This window comes from Rhinoderma darwinii, unplaced genomic scaffold (genome assembly GCF_050947455.1).
Source record: "Rhinoderma darwinii isolate aRhiDar2 unplaced genomic scaffold, aRhiDar2.hap1 Scaffold_516, whole genome shotgun sequence".
Classification (NCBI taxonomy): domain Eukaryota; kingdom Metazoa; phylum Chordata; class Amphibia; order Anura; family Rhinodermatidae; genus Rhinoderma; species Rhinoderma darwinii.
Genome location: NW_027464064.1, coordinates 167366 through 190773, shown reverse-complemented (window position 1 = coordinate 190773; position 23408 = coordinate 167366). Strand labels below are relative to the sequence as shown.

Sequence of the window (23408 nt, the reverse complement as noted above, 5' to 3'; positions counted from 1 at the left end):
GCACGTGTCATAGTGGAGCCCTCAGGATTCCAGAGCCAGCTTTCTGACATCATAATGGGGCCTCAGAGATAAAAGCCTGGGCCCAGGCAGTGTTGGTCAGTGCTGCTCAGCAGGCAGCACTGGACTGGACTGGATTACAGCTGATACAAGGTGTGAAGGAACAAGGGGTGGCTGTGGGCATGCACTTGCTGCCGCTGCCAGTGTTTATCTGCATGGCAGCAGGGCATTTGGGCGTTGCCAGGAAGGCGTTTTTATGTAGATTCCTCCTCTTTCAGCACTGCATTGTGGTGCAAGCAAAAGAAGCAAATCCTGTCTGGCTTCCTCTCCGGCCTTTATTCACCTCCCGTGTAGCTGTGAGTGTGTGAGCCTGCAGGGCCCCATGGAATTGCCTAGAAGTAGGCTGAATCGCTGCAAGGGCTGAACAGCAGTATCGGGCAGGCTCGGGCAACGCGCGGCCCATTCGGGTTATCGCTTCTCGGCCTTTTGGCTAAGATCAAGTGTAGTATCTGTTCTTATCAGTTTAATATCTGATACGTCCCCTATCTGGGGACCATATATTAAATGGATTTTTAGAACAGGGAGATGGAAATAGAGCTTGCTCTGTCCACTCCACGCATTGACCTGGTATTGCAGTATTTCCAGGACCGGTGCACCCTTTCCTTATGTGTTGACTAAAAGCAGATTCCAAAAGTGTTTTTTGTCTTTGCTATTGTTTCTGTCTTTCTGAAGGGATCTCCCCTTTTAATCCCATTATTTCAACACCTGTTGGACAATGCATGAGTGATAATGAGCTCATTGATTAAATGCAATTAATGAATAGATTGCCACCTCTTGTTGTGTGTCGTCTGTGTTTCTGTGTTTCCGGCATTTCACATTGGAACACCTCATTCACCTTCCTTGTCTTCTCTCCGCCCTCCCTTTTAGGTAAGTTAAAGAGCTGCACCTGAGCCAGCCACTGATTGATTGATTGATTGATTGATTGATTGATTGATTGATTGATTGATTGATTGATTGATGCAGCACAACAGTCAAATAGTGGAGTGGAGTAGGGGAACAGCAAACAGCCAATAAAGCAGCCCGCCCGCTCGCCTGCCCGCCACAATGGACCTACCTGTGTACACTAGATGGATGTGATGGAATGTACTGTCGTCCCTACATTTCAAGAAGAAGTAAGAATTGCAGTTGCAACAAAGCCTTGCTTGCCTACAAAGAGAGCAGCAATTTGGATTTGTTACTATGTTACCTAGAAGAATAACAAACTGTGCAAGGATGGAGGTTGTAGGAGCAAGGAGAAGTTGTCTGTAAAGTTGGTGGATGCCTATTTTCCATTTTGCAGTCCCTTGTCTCCCTCTTGTGGCCTCCTGGAGGCAACTAGCTGTGCAAAAAAAAGACAGCCTGGCGGCCGGCTGTTGCAGTGTTGCCCTCTCAGGCAACACTGAGTGACTGACTGAGCCTCACCGTCTTATATAAAGTTCAGACGGAACTTTGCACGTGTCATAGTGGAGCCCTCAGGATTCCAGAGCCAGCTTTCTGACATCATAATGGGGCCTTAGAGATAAAAGCCTGGGCCCAGGCAGTGTTGGTCAGTGCTGCTCAGCAGGCAGCACTGGACTGGACTGGATTACAGCTGATACAAGGTGTGAAGGAACAAGGGGTGGCTGTGGGCATGCACTTGCTGCCGCTGCCAGTGTTTATCTGCATGGCAGCAGGGCATTTGGGCGTTGCCAGGAAGGCGTTTTTATGTAGATTCCTCCTCTTTCAGCACTGCATTGTGGTGCAAGCAAAAGAAGCAAATCCTGTCTGGCTTCCTCTCCGGCCTTTATTCACCTCCCGTGTAGCTGTGAGTGTGTGAGCCTGCAGGGCCCCATGGAATTGCCTAGAAGTAGGCTGAATCGCTGCAAGGGCTGAACAGCAGTATCGGGCAGGCTCGGGCAACGCGCGGCCCGTTCGGGTTATCGCTTCTCGGCCTTTTGGCTAAGATCAAGTGTAGTATCTGTTCTTATCAGTTTAATATCTGATACGTCCCCTATCTGGGGACCATATATTAAATGGATTTTTAGAACAGGGAGATGGAAATAGAGCTTGCTCTGTCCACTCCACGCATTGACCTGGTATTGCAGTATTTCCAGGACCGGTGCACCCTTTCCTTATGTGTTGACTAAAAGCAGATTCCAAAAGTGTTTTTTGTCTTTGCTATTGTTTCTGTCTTTCTGAAGGGATCTCCCCTTTTAATCCCATTATTTCAACACCTGTTGGACAATGCATGAGTGATAATGAGCTCATTGATTAAATGCAATTAATGAATAGATTGCCACCTCTTGTTGTGTGTCGTCTGTGTTTCTGTGTTTCCGGCATTTCACATTGGAACACCTCATTCACCTTCCTTGTCTTCTCTCCGCCCTCCCTTTTAGGTAAGTTAAAGAGCTGCACCTGAGCCAGCCACTGATTGATTGATTGATTGATTGATTGATTGATTGATTGATTGATTGATTGATTGATGCAGCACAACAGTCAAATAGTGGAGTGGAGTAGGGGAACAGCAAACAGCCAATAAAGCAGCCCGCCCGCTCGCCTGCCCGCCACAATGGACCTACCTGTGTACACTAGATGGATGTGATGGAATGTACTGTCGTCCCTACATTTCAAGAAGAAGTAAGAATTGCAGTTGCAACAAAGCCTTGCTTGCCTACAAAGAGAGCAGCAATTTGGATTTGTTACTATGTTACCTAGAAGAATAACAAACTGTGCAAGGATGGAGGTTGTAGGAGCAAGGAGAAGTTGTCTGTAAAGTTGGTGGATGCCTATTTTCCATTTTGCAGTCCCTTGTCTCCCTCTTGTGGCCTCCTGGAGGCAACTAGCTGTGCAAAAAAAAGACAGCCTGGCGGCCGGCTGTTGCAGTGTTGCCCTCTCAGGCAACACTGAGTGACTGACTGAGCCTCACCGTCTTATATAAAGTTCAGACGGAACTTTGCACGTGTCATAGTGGAGCCCTCAGGATTCCAGAGCCAGCTTTCTGACATCATAATGGGGCCTCAGAGATAAAAGCCTGGGCCCAGGCAGTGTTGGTCAGTGCTGCTCAGCAGGCAGCACTGGACTGGACTGGATTACAGCTGATACAAGGTGTGAAGGAACAAGGGGTGGCTGTGGGCATGCACTTGCTGCCGCTGCCAGTGTTTATCTGCATGGCAGCAGGGCATTTGGGCGTTGCCAGGAAGGCGTTTTTATGTAGATTCCTCCTCTTTCAGCACTGCATTGTGGTGCAAGCAAAAGAAGCAAATCCTGTCTGGCTTCCTCTCCGGCCTTTATTCACCTCCCGTGTAGCTGTGAGTGTGTGAGCCTGCAGGGCCCCATGGAATTGCCTAGAAGTAGGCTGAATCGCTGCAAGGGCTGAACAGCAGTATCGGGCAGGCTCGGGCAACGCGCGGCCCATTCGGGTTATCGCTTCTCGGCCTTTTGGCTAAGATCAAGTGTAGTATCTGTTCTTATCAGTTTAATATCTGATACGTCCCCTATCTGGGGACCATATATTAAATGGATTTTTAGAACAGGGAGATGGAAATAGAGCTTGCTCTGTCCACTCCACGCATTGACCTGGTATTGCAGTATTTCCAGGACCGGTGCACCCTTTCCTTATGTGTTGACTAAAAGCAGATTCCAAAAGTGTTTTTTGTCTTTGCTATTGTTTCTGTCTTTCTGAAGGGATCTCCCCTTTTAATCCCATTATTTCAACACCTGTTGGACAATGCATGAGTGATAATGAGCTCATTGATTAAATGCAATTAATGAATAGATTGCCACCTCTTGTTGTGTGTCGTCTGTGTTTCTGTGTTTCCGGCATTTCACATTGGAACACCTCATTCACCTTCCTTGTCTTCTCTCCGCCCTCCCTTTTAGGTAAGTTAAAGAGCTGCACCTGAGCCAGCCACTGATTGATTGATTGATTGATTGATTGATTGATTGATTGATTGATTGATTGATGCAGCACAACAGTCAAATAGTGGAGTGGAGTAGGGGAACAGCAAACAGCCAATAAAGCAGCCCGCCCGCTCGCCTGCCCGCCACAATGGACCTACCTGTGTACACTAGATGGATGTGATGGAATGTACTGTCGTCCCTACATTTCAAGAAGAAGTAAGAATTGCAGTTGCAACAAAGCCTTGCTTGCCTACAAAGAGAGCAGCAATTTGGATTTGTTACTATGTTACCTAGAAGAATAACAAACTGTGCAAGGATGGAGGTTGTAGGAGCAAGGAGAAGTTGTCTGTAAAGTTGGTGGATGCCTATTTTCCATTTTGCAGTCCCTTGTCTCCCTCTTGTGGCCTCCTGGAGGCAACTAGCTGTGCAAAAAAAAGACAGCCTGGCGGCCGGCTGTTGCAGTGTTGCCCTCTCAGGCAACACTGAGTGACTGACTGAGCCTCACCGTCTTATATAAAGTTCAGACGGAACTTTGCACGTGTCATAGTGGAGCCCTCAGGATTCCAGAGCCAGCTTTCTGACATCATAATGGGGCCTCAGAGATAAAAGCCTGGGCCCAGGCAGTGTTGGTCAGTGCTGCTCAGCAGGCAGCACTGGACTGGACTGGATTACAGCTGATACAAGGTGTGAAGGAACAAGGGGTGGCTGTGGGCATGCACTTGCTGCCGCTGCCAGTGTTTATCTGCATGGCAGCAGGGCATTTGGGCGTTGCCAGGAAGGCGTTTTTATGTAGATTCCTCCTCTTTCAGCACTGCATTGTGGTGCAAGCAAAAGAAGCAAATCCTGTCTGGCTTCCTCTCCGGCCTTTATTCACCTCCCGTGTAGCTGTGAGTGTGTGAGCCTGCAGGGCCCCATGGAATTGCCTAGAAGTAGGCTGAATCGCTGCAAGGGCTGAACAGCAGTATCGGGCAGGCTCGGGCAACGCGCGGCCCGTTCGGGTTATCGCTTCTCGGCCTTTTGGCTAAGATCAAGTGTAGTATCTGTTCTTATCAGTTTAATATCTGATACGTCCCCTATCTGGGGACCATATATTAAATGGATTTTTAGAACAGGGAGATGGAAATAGAGCTTGCTCTGTCCACTCCACGCATTGACCTGGTATTGCAGTATTTCCAGGACCGGTGCACCCTTTCCTTATGTGTTGACTAAAAGCAGATTCCAAAAGTGTTTTTTGTCTTTGCTATTGTTTCTGTCTTTCTGAAGGGATCTCCCCTTTTAATCCCATTATTTCAACACCTGTTGGACAATGCATGAGTGATAATGAGCTCATTGATTAAATGCAATTAATGAATAGATTGCCACCTCTTGTTGTGTGTCGTCTGTGTTTCTGTGTTTCCGGCATTTCACATTGGAACACCTCATTCACCTTCCTTGTCTTCTCTCCGCCCTCCCTTTTAGGTAAGTTAAAGAGCTGCACCTGAGCCAGCCACTGATTGATTGATTGATTGATTGATTGATTGATTGATTGATTGATTGATTGATTGATTGATTGATGCAGCACAACAGTCAAATAGTGGAGTGGAGTAGGGGAACAGCAAACAGCCAATAAAGCAGCCCGCCCGCTCGCCTGCCCGCCACAATGGACCTACCTGTGTACACTAGATGGATGTGATGGAATGTATTGTCGTCCCTACATTTCAAGAAGAAGTAAGAATTGCAGTTGCAACAAAGCCTTGCTTGCCTACAAAGAGAGCAGCAATTTGGATTTGTTACTATGTTACCTAGAAGAATAACAAACTGTGCAAGGATGGAGGTTGTAGGAGCAAGGAGAAGTTGTCTGTAAAGTTGGTGGATGCCTATTTTCCATTTTGCAGTCCCTTGTCTCCCTCTTGTGGCCTCCTGGAGGCAACTAGCTGTGCAAAAAAAAGACAGCCTGGCGGCCGGCTGTTGCAGTGTTGCCCTCTCAGGCAACACTGAGTGACTGACTGAGCCTCACCGTCTTATATAAAGTTCAGACGGAACTTTGCACGTGTCATAGTGGAGCCCTCAGGATTCCAGAGCCAGCTTTCTGACATCATAATGGGGCCTCAGAGATAAAAGCCTGGGCCCAGGCAGTGTTGGTCAGTGCTGCTCAGCAGGCAGCACTGGACTGGACTGGATTACAGCTGATACAAGGTGTGAAGGAACAAGGGGTGGCTGTGGGCATGCACTTGCTGCCGCTGCCAGTGTTTATCTGCATGGCAGCAGGGCATTTGGGCGTTGCCAGGAAGGCGTTTTTATGTAGATTCCTCCTCTTTCAGCACTGCATTGTGGTGCAAGCAAAAGAAGCAAATCCTGTCTGGCTTCCTCTCCGGCCTTTATTCACCTCCCGTGTAGCTGTGAGTGTGTGAGCCTGCAGGGCCCCATGGAATTGCCTAGAAGTAGGCTGAATCGCTGCAAGGGCTGAACAGCAGTATCGGGCAGGCTCGGGCAACGCGCGGCCCGTTCGGGTTATCGCTTCTCGGCCTTTTGGCTAAGATCAAGTGTAGTATCTGTTCTTATCAGTTTAATATCTGATACGTCCCCTATCTGGGGACCATATATTAAATGGATTTTTAGAACAGGGAGATGGAAATAGAGCTTGCTCTGTCCACTCCACGCATTGACCTGGTATTGCAGTATTTCCAGGACCGGTGCACCCTTTCCTTATGTGTTGACTAAAAGCAGATTCCAAAAGTGTTTTTTGTCTTTGCTATTGTTTCTGTCTTTCTGAAGGGATCTCCCCTTTTAATCCCATTATTTCAACACCTGTTGGACAATGCATGAGTGATAATGAGCTCATTGATTAAATGCAATTAATGAATAGATTGCCACCTCTTGTTGTGTGTCGTCTGTGTTTCTGTGTTTCCGGCATTTCACATTGGAACACCTCATTCACCTTCCTTGTCTTCTCTCCGCCCTCCCTTTTAGGTAAGTTAAAGAGCTGCACCTGAGCCAGCCACTGATTGATTGATTGATTGATTGATTGATTGATTGATTGATTGATTGATGCAGCACAACAGTCAAATAGTGGAGTGGAGTAGGGGAACAGCAAACAGCCAATAAAGCAGCCCGCCCGCTCGCCTGCCCGCCACAATGGACCTACCTGTGTACACTAGATGGATGTGATGGAATGTACTGTCGTCCCTACATTTCAAGAAGAAGTAAGAATTGCAGTTGCAACAAAGCCTTGCTTGCCTACAAAGAGAGCAGCAATTTGGATTTGTTACTATGTTACCTAGAAGAATAACAAACTGTGCAAGGATGGAGGTTGTAGGAGCAAGGAGAAGTTGTCTGTAAAGTTGGTGGATGCCTATTTTCCATTTTGCAGTCCCTTGTCTCCCTCTTGTGGCCTCCTGGAGGCAACTAGCTGTGCAAAAAAAAGACAGCCTGGCGGCCGGCTGTTGCAGTGTTGCCCTCTCAGGCAACACTGAGTGACTGACTGAGCCTCACCGTCTTATATAAAGTTCAGACGGAACTTTGCACGTGTCATAGTGGAGCCCTCAGGATTCCAGAGCCAGCTTTCTGACATCATAATGGGGCCTCAGAGATAAAAGCCTGGGCCCAGGCAGTGTTGGTCAGTGCTGCTCAGCAGGCAGCACTGGACTGGACTGGATTACAGCTGATACAAGGTGTGAAGGAACAAGGGGTGGCTGTGGGCATGCACTTGCTGCCGCTGCCAGTGTTTATCTGCATGGCAGCAGGGCATTTGGGCGTTGCCAGGAAGGCGTTTTTATGTAGATTCCTCCTCTTTCAGCACTGCATTGTGGTGCAAGCAAAAGAAGCAAATCCTGTCTGGCTTCCTCTCCGGCCTTTATTCACCTCCCGTGTAGCTGTGAGTGTGTGAGCCTGCAGGGCCCCATGGAATTGCCTAGAAGTAGGCTGAATCGCTGCAAGGGCTGAACAGCAGTATCGGGCAGGCTCGGGCAACGCGCGGCCCGTTCGGGTTATCGCTTCTCGGCCTTTTGGCTAAGATCAAGTGTAGTATCTGTTCTTATCAGTTTAATATCTGATACGTCCCCTATCTGGGGACCATATATTAAATGGATTTTTAGAACAGGGAGATGGAAATAGAGCTTGCTCTGTCCACTCCACGCATTGACCTGGTATTGCAGTATTTCCAGGACCGGTGCACCCTTTCCTTATGTGTTGACTAAAAGCAGATTCCAAAAGTGTTTTTTGTCTTTGCTATTGTTTCTGTCTTTCTGAAGGGATCTCCCCTTTTAATCCCATTATTTCAACACCTGTTGGACAATGCATGAGTGATAATGAGCTCATTGATTAAATGCAATTAATGAATAGATTGCCACCTCTTGTTGTGTGTCGTCTGTGTTTCTGTGTTTCCGGCATTTCACATTGGAACACCTCATTCACCTTCCTTGTCTTCTCTCCGCCCTCCCTTTTAGGTAAGTTAAAGAGCTGCACCTGAGCCAGCCACTGATTGATTGATTGATTGATTGATTGATTGATTGATTGATGCAGCACAACAGTCAAATAGTGGAGTGGAGTAGGGGAACAGCAAACAGCCAATAAAGCAGCCCGCCCGCTCGCCTGCCCGCCACAATGGACCTACCTGTGTACACTAGATGGATGTGATGGAATGTACTGTCGTCCCTACATTTCAAGAAGAAGTAAGAATTGCAGTTGCAACAAAGCCTTGCTTGCCTACAAAGAGAGCAGCAATTTGGATTTGTTACTATGTTACCTAGAAGAATAACAAACTGTGCAAGGATGGAGGTTGTAGGAGCAAGGAGAAGTTGTCTGTAAAGTTGGTGGATGCCTATTTTCCATTTTGCAGTCCCTTGTCTCCCTCTTGTGGCCTCCTGGAGGCAACTAGCTGTGCAAAAAAAAGACAGCCTGGCGGCCGGCTGTTGCAGTGTTGCCCTCTCAGGCAACACTGAGTGACTGACTGAGCCTCACCGTCTTATATAAAGTTCAGACGGAACTTTGCACGTGTCATAGTGGAGCCCTCAGGATTCCAGAGCCAGCTTTCTGACATCATAATGGGGCCTCAGAGATAAAAGCCTGGGCCCAGGCAGTGTTGGTCAGTGCTGCTCAGCAGGCAGCACTGGACTGGACTGGATTACAGCTGATACAAGGTGTGAAGGAACAAGGGGTGGCTGTGGGCATGCACTTGCTGCCGCTGCCAGTGTTTATCTGCATGGCAGCAGGGCATTTGGGCGTTGCGAGGAAGGCGTTTTTATGTAGATTCCTCCTCTTTCAGCACTGCATTGTGGTGCAAGCAAAAGAAGCAAATCCTGTCTGGCTTCCTCTCCGGCCTTTATTCACCTCCCGTGTAGCTGTGAGTGTGTGAGCCTGCAGGGCCCCATGGAATTGCCTAGAAGTAGGCTGAATCGCTGCAAGGGCTGAACAGCAGTATCGGGCAGGCTCGGGCAACGCGCGGCCCGTTCGGGTAATCGCTTCTCGGCCTTTTGGCTAAGATCAAGTGTAGTATCTGTTCTTATCAGTTTAATATCTGATACGTCCCCTATCTGGGGACCATATATTAAATGGATTTTTAGAACAGGGAGATGGAAATAGAGCTTGCTCTGTCCACTCCACGCATTGACCTGGTATTGCAGTATTTCCAGGACCGGTGCACCCTTTCCTTATGTGTTGACTAAAAGCAGATTCCAAAAGTGTTTTTTGTCTTTGCTATTGTTTCTGTCTTTCTGAAGGGATCTCCCCTTTTAATCCCATTATTTCAACACCTGTTGGACAATGCATGAGTGATAATGAGCTCATTGATTAAATGCAATTAATGAATAGATTGCCACCTCTTGTTGTGTGTCGTCTGTGTTTCTGTGTTTCCGGCATTTCACATTGGAACACCTCATTCACCTTCCTTGTCTTCTCTCCGCCCTCCCTTTTAGGTAAGTTAAAGAGCTGCACCTGAGCCAGCCACTGATTGATTGATTGATTGATTGATTGATTGATTGATTGATTGATTGATTGATTGATGCAGCACAACAGTCAAATAGTGGAGTGGAGTAAGGGAACAGCAAACAGCCAATAAAGCAGCCCGCCCGCTCGCCTGCCCGCCACAATGGACCTACCTGTGTACACTAGATGGATGTGATGGAATGTACTGTCGTCCCTACATTTCAAGAAGAAGTAAGAATTGCAGTTGCAACAAAGCCTTGCTTGCCTACAAAGAGAGCAGCAATTTGGATTTGTTACTATGTTACCTAGAAGAATAACAAACTGTGCAAGGATGGAGGTTGTAGGAGCAAGGAGAAGTTGTCTGTAAAGTTGGTGGATGCCTATTTTCCATTTTGCAGTCCCTTGTCTCCCTCTTGTGGCCTCCTGGAGGCAACTAGCTGTGCAAAAAAAAGACAGCCTGGCGGCCGGCTGTTGCAGTGTTGCCCTCTCAGGCAACACTGAGTGACTGACTGAGCCTCACCGTCTTATATAAAGTTCAGACGGAACTTTGCACGTGTCATAGTGGAGCCCTCAGGATTCCAGAGCCAGCTTTCTGACATCATAATGGGGCCTCAGAGATAAAAGCCTGGGCCCAGGCAGTGTTGGTCAGTGCTGCTCAGCAGGCAGCACTGGACTGGACTGGATTACAGCTGATACAAGGTGTGAAGGAACAAGGGGTGGCTGTGGGCATGCACTTGCTGCCGCTGCCAGTGTTTATCTGCATGGCAGCAGGGCATTTGGGCGTTGCCAGGAAGGCGTTTTTATGTAGATTCCTCCTCTTTCAGCACTGCATTGTGGTGCAAGCAAAAGAAGCAAATCCTGTCTGGCTTCCTCTCCGGCCTTTATTCACCTCCCGTGTAGCTGTGAGTGTGTGAGCCTGCAGGGCCCCATGGAATTGCCTAGAAGTAGGCTGAATCGCTGCAAGGGCTGAACAGCAGTATCGGGCAGGCTCGGGCAACGCGCGGCCCGTTCGGGTTATCGCTTCTCGGCCTTTTGGCTAAGATCAAGTGTAGTATCTGTTCTTATCAGTTTAATATCTGATACGTCCCCTATCTGGGGACCATATATTAAATGGATTTTTAGAACAGGGAGATGGAAATAGAGCTTGCTCTGTCCACTCCACGCATTGACCTGGTATTGCAGTATTTCCAGGACCGGTGCACCCTTTCCTTATGTGTTGACTAAAAGCAGATTCCAAAAGTGTTTTTTGTCTTTGCTATTGTTTCTGTCTTTCTGAAGGGATCTCCCCTTTTAATCCCATTATTTCAACACCTGTTGGACAATGCATGAGTGATAATGAGCTCATTGATTAAATGCAATTAATGAATAGATTGCCACCTCTTGTTGTGTGTCGTCTGTGTTTCTGTGTTTCCGGCATTTCACATTGGAACACCTCATTCACCTTCCTTGTCTTCTCTCCGCCCTCCCTTTTAGGTAAGTTAAAGAGCTGCACCTGAGCCAGCCACTGATTGATTGATTGATTGATTGATTGATTGATTGATTGATTGATTGATTGATTGATGCAGCACAACAGTCAAATAGTGGAGTGGAGTAGGGGAACAGCAAACAGCCAATAAAGCAGCCCGCCCGCTCGCCTGCCCGCCACAATGGACCTACCTGTGTACACTAGATGGATGTGATGGAATGTACTGTCGTCCCTACATTTCAAGAAGAAGTAAGAATTGCAGTTGCAACAAAGCCTTGCTTGCCTACAAAGAGAGCAGCAATTTGGATTTGTTACTATGTTACCTAGAAGAATAACAAACTGTGCAAGGATGGAGGTTGTAGGAGCAAGGAGAAGTTGTCTGTAAAGTTGGTGGATGCCTATTTTCCATTTTGCAGTCCCTTGTCTCCCTCTTGTGGCCTCCTGGAGGCAACTAGCTGTGCAAAAAAAAGACAGCCTGGCGGCCGGCTGTTGCAGTGTTGCCCTCTCAGGCAACACTGAGTGACTGACTGAGCCTCACCGTCTTATATAAAGTTCAGACGGAACTTTGCACGTGTCATAGTGGAGCCCTCAGGATTCCAGAGCCAGCTTTCTGACATCATAATGGGGCCTCAGAGATAAAAGCCTGGGCCCAGGCAGTGTTGGTCAGTGCTGCTCAGCAGGCAGCACTGGACTGGACTGGATTACAGCTGATACAAGGTGTGAAGGAACAAGGGGTGGCTGTGGGCATGCACTTGCTGCCGCTGCCAGTGTTTATCTGCATGGCAGCAGGGCATTTGGGCGTTGCCAGGAAGGCGTTTTTATGTAGATTCCTCCTCTTTCAGCACTGCATTGTGGTGCAAGCAAAAGAAGCAAATCCTGTCTGGCTTCCTCTCCGGCCTTTATTCACCTCCCGTGTAGCTGTGAGTGTGTGAGCCTGCAGGGCCCCATGGAATTGCCTAGAAGTAGGCTGAATCGCTGCAAGGGCTGAACAGCAGTATCGGGCAGGCTCGGGCAACGCGCGGCCCGTTCGGGTTATCGCTTCTCGGCCTTTTGGCTAAGATCAAGTGTAGTATCTGTTCTTATCAGTTTAATATCTGATACGTCCCCTATCTGGGGACCATATATTAAATGGATTTTTAGAACAGGGAGATGGAAATAGAGCTTGCTCTGTCCACTCCACGCATTGACCTGGTATTGCAGTATTTCCAGGACCGGTGCACCCTTTCCTTATGTGTTGACTAAAAGCAGATTCCAAAAGTGTTTTTTGTCTTTGCTATTGTTTCTGTCTTTCTGAAGGGATCTCCCCTTTTAATCCCAATATTTCAACACCTGTTGGACAATGCATGAGTGATAATGAGCTCATTGATTAAATGCAATTAATGAATAGATTGCCACCTCTTGTTGTGTGTCGTCTGTGTTTCTGTGTTTCCGGCATTTCACATTGGAACACCTCATTCACCTTCCTTGTCTTCTCTCCGCCCTCCCTTTTAGGTAAGTTAAAGAGCTGCACCTGAGCCAGCCACTGATTGATTGATTGATTGATTGATTGATTGATTGATTGATTGATGCAGCACAACAGTCAAATAGTGGAGTGGAGTAGGGGAACAGCAAACAGCCAATAAAGCAGCCCGCCCGCTCGCCTGCCCGCCACAATGGACCTACCTGTGTACACTAGATGGATGTGATGGAATGTACTGTCGTCCCTACATTTCAAGAAGAAGTAAGAATTGCAGTTGCAACAAAGCCTTGCTTGCCTACAAAGAGAGCAGCAATTTGGATTTGTTACTATGTTACCTAGAAGAATAACAAACTGTGCAAGGATGGAGGTTGTAGGAGCAAGGAGAAGTTGTCTGTAAAGTTGGTGGATGCCTATTTTCCATTTTGCAGTCCCTTGTCTCCCTCTTGTGGCCTCCTGGAGGCAACTAGCTGTGCAAAAAAAAGACAGCCTGGCGGCCGGCTGTTGCAGTGTTGCCCTCTCAGGCAACACTGAGTGACTGACTGAGCCTCACCGTCTTATATAAAGTTCAGACGGAACTTTGCACGTGTCATAGTGGAGCCCTCAGGATTCCAGAGCCAGCTTTCTGACATCATAATGGGGCCTCAGAGATAAAAGCCTGGGCCCAGGCAGTGTTGGTCAGTGCTGCTCAGCAGGCAGCACTGGACTGGACTGGATTACAGCTGATACAAGGTGTGAAGGAACAAGGGGTGGCTGTGGGCATGCACTTGCTGCCGCTGCCAGTGTTTATCTGCATGGCAGCAGGGCATTTGGGCGTTGCCAGGAAGGCGTTTTTATGTAGATTCCTCCTCTTTCAGCACTGCATTGTGGTGCAAGCAAAAGAAGCAAATCCTGTCTGGCTTCCTCTCCGGCCTTTATTCACCTCCCGTGTAGCTGTGAGTGTGTGAGCCTGCAGGGCCCCATGGAATTGCCTAGAAGTAGGCTGAATCGCTGCAAGGGCTGAACAGCAGTATCGGGCAGGCTCGGGCAACGCGCGGCCCGTTCGGGTTATCGCTTCTCGGCCTTTTGGCTAAGATCAAGTGTAGTATCTGTTCTTATCAGTTTAATATCTGATACGTCCCCTATCTGGGGACCATATATTAAATGGATTTTTAGAACAGGGAGATGGAAATAGAGCTTGCTCTGTCCACTCCACGCATTGACCTGGTATTGCAGTATTTCCAGGACCGGTGCACCCTTTCCTTATGTGTTGACTAAAAGCAGATTCCAAAAGTGTTTTTTGTCTTTGCTATTGTTTCTGTCTTTCTGAAGGGATCTCCCCTTTTAATCCCATTATTTCAACACCTGTTGGACAATGCATGAGTGATAATGAGCTCATTGATTAAATGCAATTAATGAATAGATTGCCACCTCTTGTTGTGTGTCGTCTGTGTTTCTGTGTTTCCGGCATTTCACATTGGAACACCTCATTCACCTTCCTTGTCTTCTCTCCGCCCTCCCTTTTAGGTAAGTTAAAGAGCTGCACCTGAGCCAGCCACTGATTGATTGATTGATTGATTGATTGATTGATTGATTGATTGATTGATGCAGCACAACAGTCAAATAGTGGAGTGGAGTAGGGGAACAGCAAACAGCCAATAAAGCAGCCCGCCCGCTCGCCTGCCCGCCACAATGGACCTACCTGTGTACACTAGATGGATGTGATGGAATGTACTGTCGTCCCTACATTTCAAGAAGAAGTAAGAATTGCAGTTGCAACAAAGCCTTGCTTGCCTACAAAGAGAGCAGCAATTTGGATTTGTTACTATGTTACCTAGAAGAATAACAAACTGTGCAAGGATGGAGGTTGTAGGAGCAAGGAGAAGTTGTCTGTAAAGTTGGTGGATGCCTATTTTCCATTTTGCAGTCCCTTGTCTCCCTCTTGTGGCCTCCTGGAGGCAACTAGCTGTGCAAAAAAAAGACAGCCTGGCGGCCGGCTGTTGCAGTGTTGCCCTCTCAGGCAACACTGAGTGACTGACTGAGCCTCACCGTCTTATATAAAGTTCAGACGGAACTTTGCACGTGTCATAGTGGAGCCCTCAGGATTCCAGAGCCAGCTTTCTGACATCATAATGGGGCCTCAGAGATAAAAGCCTGGGCCCAGGCAGTGTTGGTCAGTGCTGCTCAGCAGGCAGCACTGGACTGGACTGGATTACAGCTGATACAAGGTGTGAAGGAACAAGGGGTGGCTGTGGGCATGCACTTGCTGCCGCTGCCAGTGTTTATCTGCATGGCAGCAGGGCATTTGGGCGTTGCCAGGAAGGCGTTTTTATGTAGATTCCTCCTCTTTCAGCACTGCATTGTGGTGCAAGCAAAAGAAGCAAATCCTGTCTGGCTTCCTCTCCGGCCTTTATTCACCTCCCGTGTAGCTGTGAGTGTGTGAGCCTGCGGGGCCCCATGGAATTGCCTAGAAGTAGGCTGAATCGCTGCAAGGGCTGAACAGCAGTATCGGGCAGGCTCGGGCAACGCGCGGCCCGTTCGGGTTATCGCTTCTCGGCCTTTTGGCTAAGATCAAGTGTAGTATCTGTTCTTATCAGTTTAATATCTGATACGTCCCCTATCTGGGGACCATATATTAAATGGATTTTTAGAACAGGGAGATGGAAATAGAGCTTGCTCTGTCCACTCCACGCATTGACCTGGTATTGCAGTATTTCCAGGACCGGTGCACCCTTTCCTTATGTGTTGACTAAAAGCAGATTCCAAAAGTGTTTTTTGTCTTTGCTATTGTTTCTGTCTTTCTGAAGGGATCTCCCCTTTTAATCCCATTATTTCAACACCTGTTGGACAATGCATGAGTGATAATGAGCTCATTGATTAAATGCAATTAATGAATAGATTGCCACCTCTTGTTGTGTGTCGTCTGTGTTTCTGTGTTTCCGGCATTTCACATTGGAACACCTCATTCACCTTCCTTGTCTTCTCTCCGCCCTCCCTTTTAGGTAAGTTAAAGAGCTGCACCTGAGACAGCCACTGATTGATTGATTGATTGATTGATTGATTGATTGATTGATTGATTGATTGATTGATTGATGCAGCACAACAGTCAAATAGTGGAGTGGAGTAGGGGAACAGCAAACAGCCAATAAAGCAGCCCGCCCGCTCGCCTGCCCGCCACAATGGACCTACCTGTGTACACTAGATGGATGTGATGGAATGTACTGTCGTCCCTACATTTCAAGAAGAAGTAAGAATTGCAGTTGCAACAAAGCCTTGCTTGCCTACAAAGAGAGCAGCAATTTGGATTTGTTACTATGTTACCTAGAAGAATAACAAACTGTGCAAGGATGGAGGTTGTAGGAGCAAGGAGAAGTTGTCTGTAAAGTTGGTGGATGCCTATTTTCCATTTTGCAGTCCCTTGTCTCCCTCTTGTGGCCTCCTGGAGGCAACTAGCTGTGCAAAAAAAAGACAGCCTGGCGGCCGGCTGTTGCAGTGTTGCCCTCTCAGGCAACACTGAGTGACTGACTGAGCCTCACCGTCTTATATAAAGTTCAGACGGAACTTTGCACGTGTCATAGTGGAGCCCTCAGGATTCCAGAGCCAGCTTTCTGACATCATAATGGGGCCTCAGAGATAAAAGCCTGGGCCCAGGCAGTGTTGGTCAGTGCTGCTCAGCAGGCAGCACTGGACTGGACTGGATTACAGCTGATACAAGGTGTGAAGGAACAAGGGGTGGCTGTGGGCATGCACTTGCTGCCGCTGCCAGTGTTTATCTGCATGGCAGCAGGGCATTTGGGCGTTGCCAGGAAGGCGTTTTTATGTAGATTCCTCCTCTTTCAGCACTGCATTGTGGTGCAAGCAAAAGAAGCAAATCCTGTCTGGCTTCCTCTCCGGCCTTTATTCACCTCCCGTGTAGCTGTGAGTGTGTGAGCCTGCAGGGCCCCATGGAATTGCCTAGAAGTAGGCTGAATCGCTGCAAGGGCTGAACAGCAGTATCGGGCAGGCTCGGGCAACGCGCGGCCCGTTCGGGTTATCGCTTCTCGGCCTTTTGGCTAAGATCAAGTGTAGTATCTGTTCTTATCAGTTTAATATCTGATACGTCCCCTATCTGGGGACCATATATTAAATGGATTTTTAGAACAGGGAGATGGAAATAGAGCTTGCTCTGTCCACTCCACGCATTGACCTGGTATTGCAGTATTTCCAGGACCGGTGCACCCTTTCCTTATGTGTTGACTAAAAGCAGATTCCAAAAGTGTTTTTTGTCTTTGCTATTGTTTCTGTCTTTCTGAAGGGATCTCCCCTTTTAATCCAATTATTTCAACACCTGTTGGACAATGCATGAGTGATAATGAGCTCATTGATTAAATGCAATTAATGAATAGATTGCCACCTCTTGTTGTGTGTCGTCTGTGTTTCTGTGTTTCCGGCATTTTACATTGGAACACCTCATTCACCTTCCTTGTCTTCTCTCCGCCCTCCCTTTTAGGTAAGTTAAAGAGCTGCACCTGAGCCAGCCACTGATTGATTGATTGATTGATTGATTGATTGATTGATTGATTGATTGATGCAGCACAACAGTCAAATAGTGGAGTGGAGTAGGGGAACAGCAAACAGCCAATAAAGCAGCCCGCCCGCTCGCCTGCCCGCCACAATGGACCTACCTGTGTACACTAGATGGATGTGATGGAATGTACTGTCGTCCCTACATTTCAAGAAGAAGTAAGAATTGCAGTTGCAACAAAGCCTTGCTTGCCTACAAAGAGAGCAGCAATTTGGATTTGTTACTATGTTACCTAGAAGAATAACAAACTGTGCAAGGATGGAGGTTGTAGGAGCAAGGAGAAGTTGTCTGTAAAGTTGGTGGATGCCTATTTTCCATTTTGCAGTCCCTTGTCTCCCTCTTGTGGCCTCCTGGAGGCAACTAGCTGTGCAAAAAAAAGACAGCCTGGCGGCCGGCTGTTGCAGTGTTGCCCTCTCAGGCAACACTGAGTGACTGACTGAGCCTCACCGTCTTATATAAAGTTCAGACGGAACTTTGCACGTGTCATAGTGGAGCCCTCAGGATTCCAGAGCCAGCTTTCTGACATCATAATGGGGCCTCAGAGATAAAAGCCTGGGCCCAGGCAGTGTTGGTCAGTGCTGCTCAGCAGGCAGCACTGGACTGGACTGGATTACAGCTGATACAAGGTGTGAAGGAACAAGGGGTGGCTGTGGGCATGCACTTGCTGCCGCTGCCAGTGTTTATCTGCATGGCAGCAGGGCATTTGGGCGTTGCCAGGAAGGCGTTTTTATGTAGATTCCTCCTCTTTCAGCACTGCATTGTGGTGCAAGCAAAAGAAGCAAATCCTGTCTGGCTTCCTCTCCGGCCTTTATTCACCTCCCGTGTAGCTGTGAGTGTGTGAGCCTGCAGGGCCCCATGGAATTGCCTAGAAGTAGGCTGAATCGCTGCAAGGGCTGAACAGCAGTATCGGGCAGGCTCGGGCAACGCGCGGCCCGTTCGGGTTATCGCTTCTCGGCCTTTTGGCTAAGATCAAGTGTAGTATCTGTTCTTATCAGTTTAATATCTGATACGTCCCCTATCTGGGGACCATATATTAAATGGATTTTTAGAACAGGGAGATGGAAATAGAGCTTGCTCTGTCCACTCCACGCATTGACCTGGTATTGCAGTATTTCCAGGACCGGTGCACCCTTTCCTTATGTGTTGACTAAAAGCAGATTCCAAAAGTGTTTTTTGTCTTTGCTATTGTTTCTGTCTTTCTGAAGGGATCTCCCCTTTTAATCCCATTATTTCAACACCTGTTGGACAATGCATGAGTGATAATGAGCTCATTGATTAAATGCAATTAATGAATAGATTGCCACCTCTTGTTGTGTGTCGTCTGTGTTTCTGTGTTTCCGGCATTTCACATTGGAACACCTCATTCACCTTCCTTGTCTTCTCTCCGCCCTCCCTTTTAGGTAAGTTAAAGAGCTGCACCTGAGCCAGCCACTGATTGATTGATTGATTGATTGATTGATTGATTGATTGATTGATTGATTGATTGATTGATGCAGCACAACAGTCAAATAGTGGAGTGGAGTAGGGGAACAGCAAACAGCCAATAAAGCAGCCCGCCCGCTCGCCTGCCCGCCACAATGGACCTACCTGTGTACACTAGATGGATGTGATGGAATGTACTGTCGTCCCTACATTTCAAGAAGAAGTAAGAATTGCAGTTGCAACAAAGCCTTGCTTGCCTACAAAGAGAGCAGCAATTTGGATTTGTTACTATGTTACCTAGAAGAATAACAAACTGTGCAAGGATGGAGGTTGTAGGAGCAAGGAGAAGTTGTCTGTAAAGTTGGTGGATGCCTATTTTCCATTTTGCAGTCCCTTGTCTCCCTCTTGTGGCCTCCTGGAGGCAACTAGCTGTGCAAAAAAAAGACAGCCTGGCGGCCGGCTGTTGCAGTGTTGCCCTCTCAGGCAACACTGAGTGACTGACTGAGCCTCACCGTCTTATATAAAGTTCAGACGGAACTTTGCACGTGTCATAGTGGAGCCCTCAGGATTCCAGAGCCAGCTTTCTGACATCATAATGGGGCCTCAGAGATAAAAGCCTGGGCCCAGGCAGTGTTGGTCAGTGCTGCTCAGCAGGCAGCACTGGACTGGACTGGATTACAGCTGATACAAGGTGTGAAGGAACAAGGGGTGGCTGTGGGCATGCACTTGCTGCCGCTGCCAGTGTTTATCTGCATGGCAGCAGGGCATTTGGGCGTTGCCAGGAAGGCGTTTTTATGTAGATTCCTCCTCTTTCAGCACTGCATTGTGGTGCAAGCAAAAGAAGCAAATCCTGTCTGGCTTCCTCTCCGGCCTTTATTCACCTCCCGTGTAGCTGTGAGTGTGTGAGCCTGCAGGGCCCCATGGAATTGCCTAGAAGTAGGCTGAATCGCTGCAAGGGCTGAACAGCAGTATCGGGCAGGCTCGGGCAACGCGCTGGCCCGTTCGGGTTATCGCTTCTCGGCCTTTTGGCTAAGATCAAGTGTAGTATCTGTTCTTATCAGTTTAATATCTGATACGTCCCCTATCTGGGGACCATATATTAAATGGATTTTTAGAACAGGGAGATGGAAATAGAGCTTGCTCTGTCCACTCCACGCATTGACCTGGTATTGCAGTATTTCCAGGACCGGTGCACCCTTTCCTTATGTGTTGACTAAAAGCAGATTCCAAAAGTGTTTTTTGTCTTTGCTATTGTTTCTGTCTTTCTGAAGGGATCTCCCCTTTTAATCCAATTATTTCAACACCTGTTGGACAATGCATGAGTGATAATGAGCTCATTGATTAAATGCAATTAATGAATAGATTGCCACCTCTTGTTGTGTGTCGTCTGTGTTTCTGTGTTTCCGGCATTTTACATTGGAACACCTCATTCACCTTCCTTGTCTTCTCTCCGCCCTCCCTTTTAGGTAAGTTAAAGAGCTGCACCTGAGCCAGCCACTGATTGATTGATTGATTGATTGATTGATTGATTGATTGATTGATTGATTGATTGATTGATTGATTGATGCAGCACAACAGTCAAATAGTGGAGTGGAGTAGGGGAACAGCAAACAGCCAATAAAGCAGCCCGCCCGCTCGCCTGCCCGCCACAATGGACCTACCTGTGTACACTAGATGGATGTGATGGAATGTACTGTCGTCCCTACATTTCAAGAAGAAGTAAGAATTGCAGTTGCAACAAAGCCTTGCTTGCCTACAAAGAGAGCAGCAATTTGGATTTGTTACTATGTTACCTAGAAGAATAACAAACTGTGCAAGGATGGAGGTTGTAGGAGCAAGGAGAAGTTGTCTGTAAAGTTGGTGGATGCCTATTTTCCATTTTGCAGTCCCTTGTCTCCCTCTTGTGGCCTCCTGGAGGCAACTAGCTGTGCAAAAAAAAGACAGCCTGGCGGCCGGCTGTTGCAGTGTTGCCCTCTCAGGCAACACTGAGTGACTGACTGAGCCTCACCGTCTTATATAAAGTTCAGACGGAACTTTGCACGTGTCATAGTGGAGCCCTCAGGATTCCAGAGCCAGCTTTCTGACATCATAATGGGGCCTCAGAGATAAAAGCCTGGGCCCAGGCAGTGTTGGTCAGTGCTGCTCAGCAGGCAGCACTGGACTGGACTGGATTACAGCTGATACAAGGTGTGAAGGAACAAGGGGTGGCTGTGGGCATGCACTTGCTGCCGCTGCCAGTGTTTATCTGCATGGCAGCAGGGCATTTGGGCGTTGCCAGGAAGGCGTTTTTATGTAGATTCCTCCTCTTTCAGCACTGCATTGTGGTGCAAGCAAAAGAAGCAAATCCTGTCTGGCTTCCTCTCCGGCCTTTATTCACCTCCCGTGTAGCTGTGAGTGTGTGAGCCTGCAGGGCCCCATGGAATTGCCTAGAAGTAGGCTGAATCGCTGCAAGGGCTGAACAGCAGTATCGGGCAGGCTCGGGCAACGCGCGGCCCGTTCGGGTTATCGCTTCTCGGCCTTTTGGCTAAGATCAAGTGTAGTATCTGTTCTTATCAGTTTAATATCTGATACGTCCCCTATCTGGGGACCATATATTAAATGGATTTTTAGAACAGGGAGATGGAAATAGAGCTTGCTCTGTCCACTCCACGCATTGACCTGGTATTGCAGTATTTCCAGGACCGGTGCACCCTTTCCTTATGTGTTGACTAAAAGCAGATTCCAAAAGTGTTTTTTGTCTTTGCTATTGTTTCTGTCTTTCTGAAGGGATCTCCCCTTTTAATCCCATTATTTCAACACCTGTTGGACAATGCATGAGTGATAATGAGCTCATTGATTAAATGCAATTAATGAATAGATTGCCACCTCTTGTTGTGTGTCGTCTGTGTTTCTGTGTTTCCGGCATTTCACATTGGAACACCTCATTCACCTTCCTTGTCTTCTCTCCGCCCTCCCTTTTAGGTAAGTTAAAGAGCTGCACCTGAGCCAGCCACTGATTGATTGATTGATTGATTGATTGATTGATTGATTGATTGATGCAGCACAACAGTCAAATAGTGGAGTGGAGTAGGGGAACAGCAAACAGCCAATAAAGCAGCCCGCCCGCTCGCCTGCCCGCCACAATGGACCTACCTGTGTACACTAGATGGATGTGATGGAATGTACTGTCGTCCCTACATTTCAAGAAGAAGTAAGAATTGCAGTTGCAACAAAGCCTTGCTTGCCTACAAAGAGAGCAGCAATTTGGATTTGTTACTATGTTACCTAGAAGAATAACAAACTGTGCAAGGATGGAGGTTGTAGGAGCAAGGAGAAGTTGTCTGTAAAGTTGGTGGATGCCTATTTTCCATTTTGCAGTCCCTTGTCTCCCTCTTGTGGCCTTCTGGAGGCAACTAGCTGTGCAAAAAAAAGACAGCCTGGCGGCCGGCTGTTGCAGTGTTGCCCTCTCAGGCAACACTGAGTGACTGACTGAGCCTCACCGTCTTATATAAAGTTCAGACGGAACTTTGCACGTGTCATAGTGGAGCCCTCAGGATTCCAGAGCCAGCTTTCTGACATCATAATGGGGCCTCAGAGATAAAAGCCTGGGCCCAGGCAGTGTTGGTCAGTGCTGCTCAGCAGGCAGCACTGGACTGGACTGGATTACAGCTGATACAAGGTGTGAAGGAACAAGGGGTGGCTGTGGGCATGCACTTGCTGCCGCTGCCAGTGTTTATCTGCATGGCAGCAGGGCATTTGGGCGTTGCCAGGAAGGCGTTTTTATGTAGATTCCTCCTCTTTCAGCACTGCATTGTGGTGCAAGCAAAAGAAGCAAATCCTGTCTGGCTTCCTCTCCGGCCTTTATTCACCTCCCGTGTAGCTGTGAGTGTGTGAGCCTGCAGGGCCCCATGGAATTGCCTAGAAGTAGGCTGAATCGCTGCAAGGGCTGAACAGCAGTATCGGGCAGGCTCGGGCAACGCGCGGCCCGTTCGGGTTATCGCTTCTCGGCCTTTTGGCTAAGATCAAGTGTAGTATCTGTTCTTATCAGTTTAATATCTGATACGTCCCCTATCTGGGGACCATATATTAAATGGATTTTTAGAACAGGGAGATGGAAATAGAGCTTGCTCTGTCCACTCCACGCATTGACCTGGTATTGCAGTATTTCCAGGACCGGTGCACCCTTTCCTTATGTGTTGACTAAAAGCAGATTCCAAAAGTGTTTTTTGTCTTTGCTATTGTTTCTGTCTTTCTGAAGGGATCTCCCCTTTTAATCCCATTATTTCAACACCTGTTGGACAATGCATGAGTGATAATGAGCTCATTGATTAAATGCAATTAATGAATAGATTGCCACCTCTTGTTGTGTGTCGTCTGTGTTTCTGTGTTTCCGGCATTTCACATTGGAACACCTCATTCACCTTCCTTGTCTTCTCTCCGCCCTCCCTTTTAGGTAAGTTAAAGAGCTGCACCTGAGCCAGCCACTGATTGATTGATTGATTGATTGATTGATTGATTGATTGATTGATTGATTGATTGATTGATGGAGCACAACAGTCAAATAGTGGAGTGGAGTAGGGGAACAGCAAACAGCCAATAAAGCAGCCCGCCCGCTCGCCTGCCCGCCACAATGGACCTACCTGTGTACACTAGATGGATGTGATGGAATGTACTGTCGTCCCTACATTTCAAGAAGAAGTAAGAATTGCAGTTGCAACAAAGCCTTG

At 47.7% G+C, this 23408-nt stretch overlaps 16 non-coding genes across 16 annotated transcripts; all 16 read left to right on the top strand.

Moving 5' to 3' along the window:
* The first annotated feature begins 467 nt into the window (after positions 1 to 467).
* Positions 468 to 658, top strand: LOC142721195 (U2 spliceosomal RNA). The gene has a single exon (XR_012873947.1). It is a non-coding gene; the product is annotated as a U2 spliceosomal RNA (small nuclear RNA).
* Positions 659 to 1954: 1296 nt separating this feature from the next.
* LOC142721193 (U2 spliceosomal RNA) lies at positions 1955 to 2145 on the top strand. The gene has a single exon (XR_012873946.1). It is a non-coding gene; the product is annotated as a U2 spliceosomal RNA (small nuclear RNA).
* Positions 2146 to 3437: 1292 nt separating this feature from the next.
* LOC142721192 (U2 spliceosomal RNA) lies at positions 3438 to 3628 on the top strand. The gene has a single exon (XR_012873945.1). It is a non-coding gene; the product is annotated as a U2 spliceosomal RNA (small nuclear RNA).
* Positions 3629 to 4916: 1288 nt separating this feature from the next.
* On the top strand, positions 4917 to 5107 carry LOC142721191 (U2 spliceosomal RNA). Its single transcript, XR_012873944.1, has one exon. It is a non-coding gene; the product is annotated as a U2 spliceosomal RNA (small nuclear RNA).
* Positions 5108 to 6407: 1300 nt separating this feature from the next.
* LOC142721189 (U2 spliceosomal RNA) lies at positions 6408 to 6598 on the top strand. Its single transcript, XR_012873942.1, has one exon. It is a non-coding gene; the product is annotated as a U2 spliceosomal RNA (small nuclear RNA).
* Positions 6599 to 7882: 1284 nt separating this feature from the next.
* Positions 7883 to 8073, top strand: LOC142721188 (U2 spliceosomal RNA). The gene has a single exon (XR_012873941.1). It is a non-coding gene; the product is annotated as a U2 spliceosomal RNA (small nuclear RNA).
* Positions 8074 to 9349: 1276 nt separating this feature from the next.
* LOC142721187 (U2 spliceosomal RNA) lies at positions 9350 to 9540 on the top strand. Its single transcript, XR_012873939.1, has one exon. It is a non-coding gene; the product is annotated as a U2 spliceosomal RNA (small nuclear RNA).
* A 1292-nt stretch (positions 9541 to 10832) lies between these two features.
* LOC142721186 (U2 spliceosomal RNA) lies at positions 10833 to 11023 on the top strand. Its single transcript, XR_012873938.1, has one exon. It is a non-coding gene; the product is annotated as a U2 spliceosomal RNA (small nuclear RNA).
* A 1292-nt stretch (positions 11024 to 12315) lies between these two features.
* On the top strand, positions 12316 to 12506 carry LOC142721185 (U2 spliceosomal RNA). Its single transcript, XR_012873937.1, has one exon. It is a non-coding gene; the product is annotated as a U2 spliceosomal RNA (small nuclear RNA).
* A 1280-nt stretch (positions 12507 to 13786) lies between these two features.
* LOC142721184 (U2 spliceosomal RNA) lies at positions 13787 to 13977 on the top strand. The gene has a single exon (XR_012873936.1). It is a non-coding gene; the product is annotated as a U2 spliceosomal RNA (small nuclear RNA).
* Positions 13978 to 15261: 1284 nt separating this feature from the next.
* On the top strand, positions 15262 to 15452 carry LOC142721182 (U2 spliceosomal RNA). The gene has a single exon (XR_012873935.1). It is a non-coding gene; the product is annotated as a U2 spliceosomal RNA (small nuclear RNA).
* Positions 15453 to 16748: 1296 nt separating this feature from the next.
* Positions 16749 to 16939, top strand: LOC142721181 (U2 spliceosomal RNA). The gene has a single exon (XR_012873934.1). It is a non-coding gene; the product is annotated as a U2 spliceosomal RNA (small nuclear RNA).
* A 1284-nt stretch (positions 16940 to 18223) lies between these two features.
* Positions 18224 to 18414, top strand: LOC142721180 (U2 spliceosomal RNA). Its single transcript, XR_012873933.1, has one exon. It is a non-coding gene; the product is annotated as a U2 spliceosomal RNA (small nuclear RNA).
* A 1297-nt stretch (positions 18415 to 19711) lies between these two features.
* Positions 19712 to 19902, top strand: LOC142721179 (U2 spliceosomal RNA). Its single transcript, XR_012873932.1, has one exon. It is a non-coding gene; the product is annotated as a U2 spliceosomal RNA (small nuclear RNA).
* A 1304-nt stretch (positions 19903 to 21206) lies between these two features.
* LOC142721177 (U2 spliceosomal RNA) lies at positions 21207 to 21397 on the top strand. Its single transcript, XR_012873930.1, has one exon. It is a non-coding gene; the product is annotated as a U2 spliceosomal RNA (small nuclear RNA).
* A 1280-nt stretch (positions 21398 to 22677) lies between these two features.
* LOC142721176 (U2 spliceosomal RNA) lies at positions 22678 to 22868 on the top strand. The gene has a single exon (XR_012873929.1). It is a non-coding gene; the product is annotated as a U2 spliceosomal RNA (small nuclear RNA).
* The last annotated feature ends 540 nt before the right edge of the window (positions 22869 to 23408 follow it).